General features: G+C 40.6%; 1 pseudogene; it reads left to right on the forward strand.

Annotated features, from left to right (window-relative positions):
* Positions 1-12,766, forward strand: part of LOC139587539 (chloride channel protein B-like) — a 77,478-nt pseudogene that overhangs the window by 58,175 nt on the left and 6,537 nt on the right.

The raw sequence follows: 12,766 nt of genomic DNA on the forward strand, positions 1-12,766 counted from the left end.
GACAGGCCTACTTGATAAAATCCAAATGTAAGTACCCTGCATTATTCCATAAAAAGGCATTTTCAGCATGGTAAATGAAATGTCCTTGCTTGAAACTGCATTTCAACACCAAGGCCTTTGTTGCATCAACACAAGCGTGCAGCAGCAGTGGCAGTCACCAGCTGAGCAAAGTGTCCTTTGGGAGGCATGTGGGCAAGCTTGTGGTTGTGAAGGTTAGCAAGGTTTTTGACACTGTTCTGCACCATATTCTTGTATCCAATGTCTTCAGTCTGGGGGCTAAACAGCCAGATGGTAAAATACCTGGTGGGGTGGTTTGCCTCAGAGGGTGCTGAGCAGTGGGACATGCACTGCCTGGAGGCCTAACACGGGGAGTACTGCAGGGTCTATCACTAGAAATGTTTAACAGTTCTATAAATGACTTGGAGGAGACAGTGGAGTGTGCTTTCAACAGAACTGCAGATGCTGAGAAAGTGGAATGGTCAGGGCTGGACCGCTCATGCTGTGAGGCTGCACCACTGAGGCTTCTTCATCCTGGAGAGGAGGTGGCTTTGGAGGCCCCTAACAGCGTGTGCCCTTCTCCTCTCCATCCCCATAGTTATGGGGTTGGAGGCCCCTAACAGTGTGTGCCCTTCTCCTCCCCATCCCCATAGTTATGGGGTTGGAGGCCCCTAACAGTGTGTGCCTTCCTCCTCACCCCCATAGTTATGGGGGGCCATTGGGGATGTGGAGCCATGGTCTCCACAACAGGGCATGGTGGACAAGGAAAAATGGCACAAGTTGAAATGAGATGTTCATACTGGATATGAGGAAATACCTTCCCACCATGAGGGCAGTGGGGTAGTGGCACAGGCTGCTCAAGGTGGTTGCATAGCCTTCATCCTTTGGAAGTCTTTAAGACCTGACAGGAGAAATGCACATCATTTGAGCTCATGGTGGAGCCCCACTTCAGCAGGAGGCTGGTCCAGAGAACTGTTGAGATCCCTTCTGACTTGAACAATCCCTGATTCTTGTGATCCTACAGGTGCAACTACAGTTTGGCTTGGTGCTTACCTGAGAAACAATATATTGGTAAAAGCTTTCTTTAGCCAATTCTTTTAAAAGATGCCTTGGTCTTGTAACAGTCTTTCACAAAACAACTCTTCTGCCTGCTGGTTTCTTACACCCTCAAAGCAAAGTTATTCTTTGCAACAATAGAATGAAGACTTCATGAAAGAAATGTCACTGATGATGAGCAGTGAATCAGCACAGTCCTTTGTGTGTTCTCATCTCTGCAAAAGCTCACTGATGATAATGCAAGGGGTATAGTAGATGTAGGCAATAGACACACTTCATAATACCAGACAAAACCAAGATCACAGAAGCATATAACGAGATATCCCTCACATTTTTAGAAGTGGTTGATTTGACAAAACAGAAGGATATTTCATAGGTTTCTACAATAACGTGGAATATTTGCTTTCCGTGCAACAGAGAAAAACTGTGAAGTTGAGAAGACTGAAAGTTTACACTCTTATTTCTGCTAAGAAATACACTCTAGAAATTGCTGGAATGAAACAGTGTTCACACTGCTCTTATTTAAAAAACATTTAGGGTTTGTACATAGTTCACGTGATTCAGGAAGTAGCTATTCTCATTGATCATGTTTTCACATTGTGTTCACTGTGCTGGATCTATCGTATTCCTAGACAAAGCTTAAGGCAGGCAAATACAGATTTTTATCTGGCCTATGGAAATGAAAAAGAGGCAGAGGATGAGCAGGAATCTACTCATTTAGGAACAATGAAATTCCTTTGGTGGAGTGTTTTACACAACAAGCAGCCACAGTGGCACAATTCTGACAGCAGCTTGTCAGCATCTATGGTTCCCTTTGAGTTTCACCACTTGTAGTTCATTAATTGGTAGAACTCAATGAAGTTAAGAATGAAAAAAACACATCTCTTGGGGACTTAAAAATTTTGTTTATTCTCCACCCAGCCACTTTGATTTACAAGGTAAATTGCTTCTCATTTTAACTAAAAACAAAATGCAGTTCAGAGAGGTTCATTTTTTCCATAAATTGGTGTGCTTGGTCCCTTGAAATGTGGCTCTATAATAAGATGATGTTCCAAATTTATATTGCCTGAAGTCTGTTTCATATAACTGGGGATGGGTATGACGTGTTTTGATGCACATAAGACTTTTTTTTGGGATTCATTTAAATCCATCCCAGTTTACAAGAAGAAACTTACTTCAGCTTTGTAAGTGCCATGTATGAAGTGCATTGTCTTCTCAGCTCATTTACTCTTAGACAGGTGGTCATATAACAAGCCATCAGCATAACTGGCTTGAAAAAACAACTTTGTGTCTGTCAGGAGGGAGGACAATAATTAATAGCATATGGAAAGAGTTTCTTTTACCACAGGGATGAAAGGTACCATGGTAAAACAGGATGTGGGCAAATGTATGCTCCAGTTGTCTCTGTCTGTGGTTTGTGTCAGCCTGTTTCTGACCAGGAGGTTCTGGCTTATGGTGTGTCCAGATGATAGTCAGAATAATTAATGGTATTTTTTGTTTTTTTGAAAATAGAAACTATGAAACAAGCTTATAACTAGAGCAGTTACTTGATTTCAGTTTTAAGATTCTGGCCTACTATAATTCCATAGAAATTACTCTTAAATTTTGCAGAAAGTATCTTTATTTTCCATTTCACCCAACTGTCAGAAATAGGGGGTACACATGTTTTTCAGTTTTGTATGTTCGTATTTCCTGAAACTTTGCCTAGAAAATGAAAATTATTAGAAAATACTGGAAGAGTCTGTATATGATTTGTGAACTATCTTTGAAAGGGCAGTTTTTCTAGCTGCTACTGCTGCAAAAAACCAACCCTATTGCAACGATAAGCGTAAGCATGAATTTCTCCAAAGTGCTTAACTTTAATCTATTTGATATCATCCAGAATTCCAGAGGATTTCAGCTCAGATTAAAAATCTTTTTTTACCATGAAAAGTCATGCAAATTGATAAGTGGGTCTTACGACATCCTGCCTAGGATGACCAAGTCATGCATATGGTAGAGTTTATCACGTATCTCACACAAAGCAAGGCAATGCTTGATAAGCACTTTTATTGGGTAATTACATTTTTTTTTTTACATTTGCAAATAAAGCAGATTGATTTCCATCTTGAAGTAATTTACTAACACATTATAAACTCGTCAAACGCTAACGTGGTGCAGCATGCCATTTCCTGTTTACTAAGTAATCCTTTGGCTGTCTGCTTTGTGTCTTTCAGGTTGAACCTGGAGCTGTTCTCTGCCAGGGACGTCATGGAGCCTGGCTTCAGAGCCCTCCACCTGAAGGAAAACATTGCCTCCTTGGCTTGGCTTCTTGCAAATACAAGCCACGGCCGATTCCCAGAGGTTTGCAGGCCCAAGCCAGAACGTGCAGAGGTGTTCCAGGGAACTATTAAAAGGTAAAAATGGTATCAAATTGATGTCATGCGATGCTTCTGGCTGCTTATCAGATGATTTCTTTTTTTATTTAAGCATCTGTTTGTGAAGATTATTTGGGATGTATATGAAACTCGTTCTTACTTTCTTTAGCATGAAAAGCAGGTGTTCTTTAAAGAAAGGACCAAGGTCCTTTCTAGCACAAGGTCATCTATTGCATCAGGAATTTATGGAAAGAGCAACAATGAAATGATCTTATGGGAACAGCACAAAAAGGGAAAAATGCCCTTTGGAGCCTTAAAGGTTCACTGAAACAGTAATTTAAAAGGATTTGAATCCAGTTACTCATGACATTTCCCATGCCAATTCAAAGCTGGCCCGCTCTTTCTTCACTTTTTTTTTTTCATTTTATTAGTGTATGCTTTTACAGGAAATGAGTTAACATAAATCATATTACAGACAAGATAAGCAACAAAGTCACTGGAAGTAACATGCTAGGGTAAACAAGAATCAGACTAAAGGAATCCTTGCCATATGGGGCACTCTCAAAAGGCATATAAAATTTCCTGATAAATGAAGTATTTGTGGTACTGTATTTCATATGACAGAAAGAGTGAATTCATCCTTTTAGGAAGGGATATTAAGACTGTCCTTTGAGTGGTGGGTCATGAGTGGGAGAGGCAGTGACTTAATTTCCACTTTGAGTATCCTAGAGAAAAGGAGAAGATGCATATGCACCTCCTACTGCATTGGAGGTCACACAACAAAGCCCTATGAATTCTGTTTCCAACAACAAAACTGGACACATGTAATAAAAACAGATGGCCAGTTTTGTTTTGTAATATTATAATTTTTCATAATTTTCATGGTTTCTTTTGTCCTGAATGGCTGTAGTATTCTATATCTTTTCTTGTACAGGGTTCCTTTGTGATCCACTTCTGTTTTATCTCCTTAACTGCATGGCACTTGGAGCTACCTGTGAGCAAACAAGGATAAAAGTATTTTTTTCTGTAAACATGGATTCTGGAAAAAACTATCTGTGCATCGTTGGTGGAGATTTGATTAGGACTTGCCCATTTGCCTACTTTTTAACAAATTTTCAAGGATGAACTACCAGCAGCTGAGTGAATACTTAATAAAAATTTTGAACTTGCTTCAGTGACAAGTGAAACAGTTTGTCTTCCTTTTAGGAAGACAAATATCTTGTTGCAATGAGAATTGTACAGTGGGAATTCTTTGAGTTTCAGTGGCCTGGAGGAGTAATGACATCAATAAGTGCAGTATTGTATACTTGTGTATGATACATATGCTTGTTTCCTCACAGTGATATTATCATAAACATAATTAATACAAAATGTGCTAAGGCCCCAAAACCTAAATTTCTGAGTGGTAGTCTGCAGTGTGTACCAGTCTGAAGATATTATAGAACATAAACTAGTGTGCTTTTTTAATTCTCAGCTGTTCACAGCAATAAAACTAGAAAGCACACTAGCAACAGCTACAGCTGAAGTTCCTTTAAAATTCATTTTACAGGCCCAGGCTGCTGAGGCATATGCAGAGTTCATGTAAATACTGTTGTGCTTTATAATGCAGAGCAAATTGGTGTAGGAGGAAGCAAAAAGGTGGAAAGGAAGGTTGATCCTAGGACACTCCAAAGAGAGGTGCCTGTAGAGAAAAGCTGCTGCTCCCTGAAAATTCTGGTGGGCTTGTGGTTTTCTGTCCTCAGAGCTCTTTGGTGATACATTCTGTAGGAACTTTTTCAAAGGGATGAAGGAAGAAGTTTGTTTCCCTGTCACTTTCAGCATAAATGAACTGCTGTTAGACTGTTTTGAATAAAACCAAGATAATATTAAAAATGGTTGACAAAGAAGAATCAAATAGCTTTTTTGGCTAGTTGGTACCTCACTCCAGTGAAACACATACAGAGAGGTTGTCTGGGAGCAAGAATTGTGTTCTGGGGTGCTGTGACAACACCCCTTCTTGCCCCAGTGTTTGCTCAGTGGCTTGAGGACTTTCATGATGAATTCTGAATGCCTTGTTCCCAGCATGACCACAGGTGACTTTGCTGTTCTTCTGTTCTCACCGACACTGGGAAAGGAATGTTCTACAGACATCCTCTTAAACAAATCTTCAGTAATGTGATGTGTCATGGAATTTGTGTATTCATGACCAGAAGCAGTTAGGGTTTAGGTTTTCCATCTTACTCATAAAATTACAGCTCTTGCAGCACGTAACTCTCAAGACCAAGATGACAAATGCTGTGAACTGCTTAAAGGAGAAGAGTGCTGTTCAACCTCTTACCCTATGGGACCCAAGGAAATCCCATATGGACCGGACGTGACCACAGCAGAAAAGTGATAAGTTATTTACCCATCTTGTACATCAATAATGTTAAAGTGGAGGATGTGTGGCTTGCCTGACATATCTTAAAAAGGTGGCTTGGGGAAGATGTAAAAAATAATTGCCATGATGTTTTTGTTGAGAGTTGCCTCGGATGTTATTATTGATTCTCAAATATGGTTGTTGAGTTTTTTCCTCTCTTGAACAAAAATGTTGTTATTAGGTTAAAAAGAACGGAGTAACAAACTAATGAAGGGAAAGAAACAAACAATCTGCCAAGCTTGTATGAAGGCAGTGGCAGCTCATAATTTTGAAATAATGTTTCTCATTTATATGTTTTTTTGTACCATTTTTTTCTCATTAAATAAGCATGGACAAAACACTGTATATTTGGTCCAAATGTAAAAGTACCTGGCCACACTTGGAAACTGTAGCAATGAGAGTTGCTGTATATGGATGAAGTGTTGTTATGTTTCATAATACATATGAGTGATTCTGACCCTTTGAAGAAAAAAAGTCAATGCCAGTTCCTACAAAAGCAAGGATGGTGGCCAAACAATGTTGGCTGGAATTTTCATGGGCCTACAAATTCACCTTAGTGTTGGCCTGTAGCAAACATGTAGATATTCCAATTTTATTTATGAAAAATACAGACGTGCCTCCCCCTCTCCCCCAAATCTTCCAGATCTGCCTAGCAGGGCTAGATTTTTCTCCTACCCTTTGTGATCTGGATGGTTACCCACTGGGGATCAACATGAGATCACCAAACACGTTTTTCCATGGGTGACCTAAATCTGAAACTGTTATCTTCCCCAGCTGAGCAAGCAGTGGAAAATAAAAACAAAAGCAACTACTAAAGAAAACTTCTTGGCCTTAAAATTGTTAAAGAGGAAGCAAGCTGTAGCTGAGAAGCAAGTTTCCAAAACAAAGATCTCCTTAGAGTAATACATTTGACACTTTGCCACAGTAAGAGCTCTGTGCATGCCTGGGAAACCCATGCAGAGTTCAGTTTGAGGAACGTGTGGCTACGTGTTCTTCAAACTGAACCCTGCAAGGGTTTCCCAGGCATGCACAGAACTTGGTGGTGAACTCGATGCATTGATGGTTGATCGATTTACTGTGTGCAGCACAGAGGGCTGAGGAACTGGCTGGCCCCCTTCATTTCTCCCATAGTAGTGATGATACTTGCACATCAGAACAAAACAGGCTATTCTCTCGCACCGCAGCTGAAATGCCTCCCCTGTTGCCCCCCAGTGACTGCAGCTGAGCTGAGCTGTTTATGAATGTGTTAGCCCTGAGTCCGCTGAGAGCTATAAATGTCATGCCCTCAATGACATGCCCTCCTGGCTAGGTGGAATTCATTCTTCAGAGTGACCTGAGGATAGGACTACTGCCTTCCTTCCCAGGCCGTTTCTGCCAGAGAAACAGCATGAGGCTGTAAATGCATATTGAGGAGTTGTTGGGAGGTCCCTTGGCTCTCTTTTGTCTTGGCTGCTCTAAATTGTGGCTCCAGATCCTCCTCCAGTGGGAAAAGATAGATTTATGCTTCTGCCTAATTTCTGTGAGACCAAATCTGAAAAAAAGGCTATTTTTTAATTTCCACATGTTACAATGTACTGGTGCAGGGCCATTGTGGGGCAATGAAGTGGTTCTTTGACATGATGAAGAGATTAGACATATCATCACTTGTGTTTTGCTGCTCCATCTTCTTTGCCAGAGGTTACTTCATAATGTAAAGCACAGTAAAACCAGAAGACATGGAGGATTTGAGGAGAAAAGCTGTAGGTAATGAATTTCTTTTCCCTGTCTGTGAACATGTCTGGGATATAACATGGAGGGTGATGATACTCCATGGTCAGCAGCAACACCTTTGCTGCTGTGCTTTGCATCCTCTGATTGCTTCCCTCTACAGGCATGTGTAATGGATGACAATGTGTTCTCTACCTCGGTGCTTTTTTCCTGGGATGCTGTTTATTCCTTGCTTTATGCAGGTTTCCTGTGTCACTGATGAGTACCATGATCCTCCCAGGGACTGTTCTGATGTTGGTGGCCTTTTTTGCCTGTGCCTTCACTTTTGCCAAGGAAAATTAGGGAGCAGCTTTTCTGTACTGTGGTTAAATCCTCCTGGTGTCCGTTGAAGTAAAGCAGGTGCCTGCTGGAGTCTTGTTAGACCGGGAGCTGTCCCCTCTGTGTCCTTTGAGGAAAAATGGTGAAGAGAGTCAAAAGCTGGACTGCTGCCCAGCAATCTTAATTTCTGCCTTGAACACAGCTGCGAGACAATTTTCCTGGAGAAAATACGAGGTTGACAAATACCACTGAGTAGCCTGTTTGGGAATTTTACCATAACAAATAAGCCATTCTGTTCACGCCTGAGGCTCTCAGATCTGTACCATACGTACCTCTCCTCCTGTCAGGCTGAGGGCTGGATTCCCTGTGCTTGCCTCTGTATTCTTACCTACACAGTTGTTAGCCATTACTCTACATTCTGTTTGTCTATCTTTTAGATAAAGGAATTTTTTTTTTTTCTTGATTTAATTTGACTGGGATAAAGTAATTATGCAGAAGCCACAATATCTCTGATGGTAAGCAGACTATACAGAATATAATTGTCTAAGCAGAAGTGGGTAAAACTTGGTTTTATGCTACTTCTTTAGGGGGATGTGACATTTTTTGGCATTGTGTCTGCATTTTTGTGTGTATTTTTTCCCCCTAGGAAACCCCATCTCATCTCACCCATCAAGTTTACTGGAAATTCAGCATTTGTGGTTGATTGAAATAGGTACTTTGAAGCCAAAAAGAAATATAAATAAAATATAGAAGGTAAAGTTGTCAAAAATGCTTGTACTTTACCATGCTTGTTCAAACTGTTTTATCACAGTTGGATGCCCCACCCCGGAAGCATTTAAGGTCAGGCTGGATGGGTCTTTGACCACCTTGGTCTATGGGAGATGTTCATGCCTATGCAGGGCTGGAACTAGATTTTCTCTAAGATCCCTTGCAATCCAAACCATTCTATGGTTTTATGATTGTATGTTATGGATATGCTATGCAAGAGTGTATTGACTGTGTGATTACCTTACTTAAGTTTGTTTGATATAAATAAAGTGTTTACAGTACTTAATTTTCAGGACAAAGCTGAGAATCTAAGACCCTTCCAAAAGATAAAATACCTCCAAAAGCTGTGGTCTACATGTAGCTAAAATGTTACCAGAGGTTGGACTTGCAGAAATGCATACTGACTGAAAACATGGCTCCCCATCCAAAGACATTTCAAAAGTTTTAATACCCTGGAAACCAGACTCAATCCATCTTAAAATAAAACTTAATTACCTCTGAAGGTCTTGTTCTAAAAGGTGAGTTAAAGCCTGCTGCTCTGTGTAATCACACAAATATGTTTTGTAAGCTTTCCTTAAAAATGTCCAGCTGGCCTGAGCCGAGCTGCACAGGCCTGCAGAGCACAGCATTGCCGCTGGGATGCTCCCAGCAAACCCAGCGGGACTCCAGCGCTCTTGTAGATCTGGACGTGGAAACTGACTTCAGTGGGGCTGGGAGCGCTGGCAAGAGTGCTGAGAGTTACATCTTTCCACTTCAGAAACTCAAGGGAGATATTAAACATCCGCTTGATCAGCAGCAAACTCCCTGCTCCAATTCTCGCTCAAAGGATGTCATGTCTAATGGAGCTGAGCTGCCAGAAAGCTGCACCTGAGTGAGGAGGATTTCTGCCTCACTCAGGTTAATCCCCGGCCCAGATCCAGAAGAACTGCCAGAGGAAGGAGCCAAACTTCATTTCTATATTTATTTATATTTCTAAATATTGGCAATATTTATTTTGCTGCTGTTCTTTGCTGTGCTCCTGTACTTTCTGCTTCCTTTGTGGTAGGAGGAAGCCAGGTACAGAGCAGTGTGTGCTCGTGAACTACTTCTACTCAATGGTCCTGTTTCAGATTCCCTGCTTGTGAGGTGGTATGGGAAGGGAGATACTCTGCTCTCCTCAATCAGAGGACATAGTAGAGCAGCTGTTCCCAGTAACAATAATGACACTATTGCTGAGACAAACATTTTCACAATGATGCATGGGAACGCTAAATCCAAACCACATTGTTTAGCTAATGCATGCTTTCGCTCTGCTAAAGGGGAACGTCACATAACTGAAAGTAAATTGAAGAGATCAGAGTTTAGAAAATATGACAAAGTTGAAAACTTAAAGCTGTAATACACAGTAACATCCTTTAGCAGTGAAATCAATGATCCAAAGTGGTGTGTGCATGTGTATTTTATGGCAGTTTATTAGGTATGACTCCCCTCTGGCCAGTCCAGTGAACAGACACTGTTGTGAGTCAGGAATGCTTTCTGCCAAGCACTTCAGTGAAACTGAGTATAGCATATAGATCTCCTTTCCCACAGAACATATCAGGCATTGCAACATATCATAGATATGTCAGACTCTAGGTATGGTTTCTGGCATTTTTCTTTAATCTGCACTCCCAGCTGGGACTAATGAAACACTGCTCTCAAGGCTTGTGCATGCACATGGTTCAGAGAGTCCTCACACACTGTTTTAATAAGGTAATACTTTTATTTTCGTTAGCAAGAGAAGAGGTACTTGCCTCCAGTAGTGATGCAGTGCAACAGCTTAGAGAAAGGAAAGTTAAAGATGAATGGAGACCTGAAACATTTAATTCATAAATTAATTACTGAGCTAGATATCTACCTTAATATTGTGACAGCCTTGCTGCTGGCACTTTCAAAATAACTGATATGGGTTTGAAAGATCATTGGAGAACCTTTTCCTTCTGGCACTGTTGTGGAGAGACTGCTAAGTTTAGATCCCAAGAATGCAAAGTTACTCAATCAAACGCAGAAGTCTGCTAAGTTCATGCAATAAATGCAGATAAAAATGGGGTTTTGTTTCTTACCAGAGGATCATGGTGAACTTCCCCCCTTCCTTTTCACTGTGCTTTTGCTGTACATTCTGGGCAACAGTGATTCTACCAGGTATGATCAAAGCTAGAAACACCTTTGGCAATGGTTTGAAGGCTTCATCTGAACTCAGCAAGCAAAGAAGAAAAAAGGGGAGGGGGGAAGCACATTAAGGACTTGTAAACTATTTTTAGGTGTGCAAACTAGGGAGCTGACAGCAATATCTGACGGCAATACCAAAGTGCCTGTGTGATTACTTGGTTTTCATGTTATAGAGTAGAGTCTGTCAGCACATTGATTGTTTTTCCTGTCCAGCCTCCTGCTTTTGAAGAGCTGCTCTAGTTAATTTCAATGATACACTATACAGTAATCTTGCCTATTTAAATAAATGGAATTCAGTACTCTCAACAAAAGCCCTGGACGTTAGGATCCTCCCATGCATTGTCAGGGTCCTGGGGCACTGTAGCTCATGAATAACACAGATGGAGGAAGGTTTATAGAGTCCGTGGCAGTGGTTTTATTTCATATCCAAAGTGCGAAAAGTTTCTTCCAAAGAACAACATTATGTGATACTTTTAAAATAAGTAGGCCTGCTTAGCCTTACAAATAATTGTGCAGGTGCTGTAGGGCTTTCTGATGGAGCCCTTTTGCAGGGAAAACTGGAGTGTTGCAGAGGCTGTGTGCTAACCCAAAAAGCCAAATTAAAAACGTATGCAGCCACACTGCAGCATGTGGGTGGCTTTTAGGCAAGTGCAGAGGGTTGTTAAATGTCAAAATCAAATATAGGCATGGGGAAAACTGGTGTCTGAATGGAAACACTGATCACATGCTTGTCCTGACGTTTAAATGTGTGGTAGGCTCCTCTGAAATTCAAAGTCTGCCTAGCAGCAAGCCAGCTTGTAGGGAAATTCAAATCTGATTTTAAATCTTCATATGTTTCTAAAATCTAGCCTTTCTGCAGGTCTGAAAAATAAAGTTTGCCTTTACAATTTATTAATAGCTGCCTTCACATTTTCATGTTGAGGCGTGGACTTGCTGTCTGCTTATTCACCCTGATGATGTTGCCTATAAAACCTGACAAGTGGCAACTTCAGTAATGAGTATTAACAGTAATAAGTATATAACAAAACATAGCCAGCCCTGACATAGATGAAATCTTTGTATTACAGATTTGAAAACTGAGGTACAGAGATTAAATATTTGCTCAGTATCCTTTGAAAAGCTGTAGCATAGACAGAATTTGATCTTTGCTCTGGAAAACCTCAGCCTAGTACTTGATAGTGACCTTTTTATCATCTTTTAGGTAAGATGCCAAAAATTCGTGCAACGCTCCCTCTTCATTTGAAGAACGAAATATTAAGTAAACAGTAATGATTTAGTCTGCCTAACCTGAAACAACCCTGTAACCCTGAGATTTTATTGTGTAAGATGAAGACTTGGTTGATTTAAAACAGTTCCTGATATGTGATGACCTAGTCCTTATCTACTGTCCAGCTCACCATATGCAGAATACTCTTTTTTACAAGTTTAAAAAAGCACAACACTATTTCAAGTCAGGCAAATGATTGCATTGAATATTGGCCAAAACAACAGATAAAATCAGCTATTAAAAAAATCAAAAAAACCAGGTACTTTTGGTGGATTAAGGCAGGAGAAATAAGCCTAAAGCTTTCTAAAGTAAATGAAAAAATGATGCTTCATGTTCTTTAATCTCCCCTCCTCCCCTTGTCCCTTTGTGTAGCTATTTTATCCGTTCTGTTTAGGAGTCCTGCCCTGAATGCTTTTGCCAGTTGCATCACCTTTTAATGTTCCTTCTGTTCATTTGCAGCTACTTTGGAGCTGTAGCAGCTTTTATGTCACTCACCCAATATTTAGAATTTGTAGTTTCCTTAGATAATTGGCCATCTTGACAAGAAGAGTGACACCATCAGCTGTCAGATACTTTTCATTCCTGACTTCCATGCCAAAACTGACATGTGGATATTGGAATAATAATGTGTTATCTTAATTAGGTGTATCTTCATGATACATGCTTTATAACAGATAGAGCACATGAAACTACTGCAATGCCTTGCCAGGG

Source organism: Agelaius tricolor, unplaced genomic scaffold (genome assembly GCF_023055355.1).
Source record: "Agelaius tricolor isolate 1412-34295 unplaced genomic scaffold, bAgeTri1.0.p SCAF_2, whole genome shotgun sequence".
NCBI lineage: Eukaryota > Metazoa > Chordata > Aves > Passeriformes > Icteridae > Agelaius > Agelaius tricolor.